Raw genomic sequence first — 4430 nt, 5'->3', positions numbered from 1 at the left:
TCTCAACAGGAGAGTAGAGGTATAATTCAATTATGAACACAGTACAACACAGTGTGAACATAAGAGCACAGAGTAAGTAATGGTTCGTTGTGGTAGCGTGCGGGATGACAAATGAACAGTCATAGCTGTGTATGACTTCTGGCCCCCTCTCTGGAGTGTACACTACTGCACTTTCCCTCCGTCAGACTGGATCTGGTCCATGTAACAGAGGTGGTTCAGGGAAACTCGCTCGTGTGATGCATAATTTGCCTGAGACTTGAAGACTTGCGTTAGCTCCTCGGTGGGCTAGCACGGTCTTGTGGGGCACATTGTGCAGATACTCTTTTCCAGAGCAACTTACAGTCAGTGCATTAAACTAAGGTAGGTAAGACAACCACATATCACAGTCATTAAGTAAAACCTTGATGTGCTGAATGATAATGGCAGTATGGCTCTAGCTGTTCTCTCTTTCCCTCTGTGCTCTAGCTAGCTATCTGCAGTGATTCCCTGCAGAGTTTTCAGACTTGTCCGTCCGCCACACTAGAGCCTCTAGAGCTCACCGTATGGCACCACTGACTGATTAACCCATTGAATTTTATTTGCTGTTATTGCACACTGAGGGCTCTCTTTGAACGAGTCTATGGCTCAGTCAGTACAACCTATTGGATTAGAATACATTACCTTACGCCAGTCTCAATGGCTGTGTTTGTACTATAAAGGAAATGTGTTTGGTCTTGAGTGTGAAAAATGTTGCACCCGTTATGTTTGACCCAGTAAACATTGTCCAATTTATTAAATCACTTAAATGGGACTTGTATCCTTACTGATGCAGGATGTGATTTATCACTTGCTATGTTTAAATTCCAGCCTTTCCGTTGGACATAGGGGAGAGTGGGGTAAGTTGAACCATTTTTTACGTTCAGCATCACCCTGTCGAGGAAAATATAGTATTCTTTCTAACAAAGATATTTACATATGTTTCAGCATGTTGTGTATAACTGGAATTAATCAGAACTAATGCCAAACATTACAGTTTTGAAAACATAGCTTGTCCAAAAATGTAGTCTCTTGGAACGACTTACCCTGGGTATGGGGTAAGTTGAGCCAAGGGAAAGGGTCAATTAAGCCGCCTACATATTTCTGTACTGACTGAAATATTACCACTACCTTTTTAAAACCATGTCTATCTATATTTCCCAAACACAATCACAATCACTTTTTTGTCTTTTAATCATTTTAAACATATTTTAAACACAGGCGTAACACCTAAAAAACACGTTGTACTTTTTTTTAACATAGGCCAGGCCCTGTTGTTACCTCATATCCCAGCGATAATGCCCTGCAATACACTTGGGAAGAAGACACTTGTTATTGGCTCAACTTACTCCATGGCCATTGGCTCAACTTACCCCATGGCCATTGGCTCAATTTACCCCATGGCCATTGGCTCAATTTACCCCAAGACAAACATTTTGACAATATTAACCCACACAGCTACAAGGATGCACTATCATGCTAGGTTTAGGACATCATATTGAAGCTTATAGAGACCCCAACTGATGTATAGAACAATCTGTAAATGATCTACTTTGGTTTACATACAAGCATCATGAAACCTCTAACACAATACATTCATTTGACTTGGTGAAAATCTTTTTTTTTTGGGACCTAACTTGCATACCACTTTTTCCATGTGGTTTCTTCCTTGACAGACTCCATTAAATGATGACATCTTCCTAAATATTTGGTGAAATGATTCCTTTTGTGTATGGTTTCCCAGAAACAAGGGTAGCTCAAGTTACCCCACTGTTCCCTGTAGAGGAAAGTGAACAAATGTATATGAAGTGAAGATATGGATGAAGAACCTGTACAGTGTTTTCTTTATCTTTTGTGTTCTTGATTACCTTGTAAGAAGAAAGAAACTCTACTTCACTGATCCAATTAGCAGACATTTGCAGCTGCATGAAACACTGGGACATGGAGAGTCTTCTCAGCTTGTAATGTTTCCCTTCTAATGAGAGAAAAAATAGTTTGAGCAATTTGGGGTGAGTTCTTTTTCCGTGCAGCGGCGTGGAGCGAGGGGTTGGGGGAGGGGGAGGGTTGAGGCTAGAGGTAAATTAACGTGATTGTGTTTATTTGCGGGCTGTGTGTGGGACACAGGAAGCCTCGGGGGCCTGGCCTCGCACTGTTTGTTATGAAGTGAGGAGGAAGCTGTTAGCGGTCTCTGTCCTCCATAACTGCTGGGAATGGAGCCTTTGTGGAGCCAGCCCAGTGCAGAGGCAGACACTGTTTTCTTCAAACACATGCGGCAAACACCAGACACTTTTAACCCTTCCTCAGTCCTACCGAAACACTTTATTTAACATGGCATGAAGATACAAGCTCCTATTCCATTTTTGTTATATTCAATCTAATTTTTCCACACCTCAGTGTATCTCCTCTCTCGTCCCCTCTTGCTTACTTCTCCTCCACTGCTTTGAACAGCATGTTGTAAAATACAAACACGTCGGTCTTTTTTTCACTCGCCTGAGGTTTCCCTTTAGTTTCCTTTAGTAATTTGACATTTTCACCACATCCAGTTTGGTTTTCTTGCTGGTGTCCTGGCTGGGAGCAGCAGGGCTTTTTCAGGAACATTCTCCCCCCTGCAATGCTCTCTTGTGTGGTTTCCTTATTGAGGGCCTCCAAAGCACATGGCTGTGGTCCCAGAGGAGGCCGGAGCAGGTTCTGAACCAGAGCAAACACGGTCAGACCAGCACAGCACAGAGCAGAGCTGAAGAGAGCAGAACAGGCCTCCCTCACTAGGCATAAACACCATGTAGCCAACACACACCAAGATATGTTTCATTGGGTAATTTTACTATTCCCTTTTTAACTTTATACTGTTTCTGCTACAGAAGGACAGAGAGAGGGGGGGGGGGGGGGGGGGGGGAGAGAGGGGGAGGGAGAGGGAGAGAGAGAGAAAACACTGGAGCTCTGTCCAAACAGGTCATCTCCTCTTTGCGCCATTCAATCCTTTCAGTGGGAACACAAGCAGAGCCAAGACGTCTCCTCTGGCAATCCCTCGCTCCCACAGCTTATATGAGAAAAATATGAGCATAAAACTCAAGTTTGTTAATGAATAATTTCCGCAGTCAGAATCTGGTCCCTGTAATTTGTCTTATTTTACATGCAGCAGAATGATGTCCAGAATTCCAGAGTTCAAATTATGATGTTTTGGGGCAAGAGGTAAAATATTAAATGGATTTGGGAAAATCAAAGCCAGGAGGTCATGCAGGGCAGATTGGAGTCAGGCCATTGTTCAGTCATTAAAGCCAGTTCTACATGAGTGGGTCTGATAAACACCAAGGGCCTGTCTCTCTCTTCCTGGGGATGAGGATTGGGACATGTTTTGGGGGTGGTGTGGCAATCAGAAAGAAACCTCATTTAGCTGATGGATTGACAATTCAGTTGACAATTAAGCCCAAATAATTCACTGACATAATGTAAAATCCCCAGACTAGATCTATTAAACAGATTTCAAATGGACAAACATTTCAGCAATGCCTATCCAACAATGTTGGAGGAAGAGGAGGGGGGGGGGGAGAGCGGGATGAGGATAATTAAAATTAGGAGGGGTGGGGGAGGAGTATGCGGAGGGGAGAATGAGGAAGGAGAGGAGGCAGAGAGGGAGAGGAGGAGGAGGAGACAGCATCACTTAGCACTTAATGGATCATACTTCCTTCACACTAGCTAATTCCCAAATTTATTGGCACTGGAAAAGTGGCGCTGATTCCTGGAGCCGAGCCGCCGCTGAGCCTGCCCTCTACGCCTCACTGCATTTATCAGACTGGAGCACAGTGAGAGACTGTAAAAGGCAACATGACCCTTAATCTCTCAGCGAGAGAGAGAGAGAGAGAGAGAGAGAGAGAGAGAGAGAGAGAGAGAGAGAGAGAGAGAGAGAGAGAGAGAGAGAGAAAGAGAGAGAGAAAGAGAGAGAGAGAGAGAGAGAGAGAGAGAGAGAGAGATGGAGGAAGGGGCTAGTGGGAGAGATGGAGAGATGGAGAGGTGGAGAGAATGAGAGGGAGAGAGAAAGAGATATGGTGAGGAAGAGAGAGAGAGAGAGGGGGATAGAGGGAGAGAGAGAGAGAGAGAGAGAGAGAGAGAGAGAGAGAGAGAGAGAGAGAGAGAGAGAGAGAGAGAGAGAGAGAGAGAGAGAGAGAGAGAGAGAAGATTGTAGGGAAAAATTAACACAAGGAAATAATTAACCTAATCCAGGACCAGACCATGTATTTTATGGTCACCCAATAAAGTCAGCAGGATGTCTGGCTCAGGAGGCCATATATCCATTATTTATTTATTTGTTTATTCCTTTAATTACTTACTTTTCATGTCTCAATACTTTGTTTTATAAGACAGGGATAAAAGCATTGATTAATATATGTTCATTCTATGAAGGAAGTCAAGGGAGTGGG

This window comes from Salvelinus namaycush, chromosome 3 (assembly GCF_016432855.1).
Source record: "Salvelinus namaycush isolate Seneca chromosome 3, SaNama_1.0, whole genome shotgun sequence".
Classification (NCBI taxonomy): domain Eukaryota; kingdom Metazoa; phylum Chordata; class Actinopteri; order Salmoniformes; family Salmonidae; genus Salvelinus; species Salvelinus namaycush.
Note: the sequence above shows the minus strand (reverse complement) of the source record.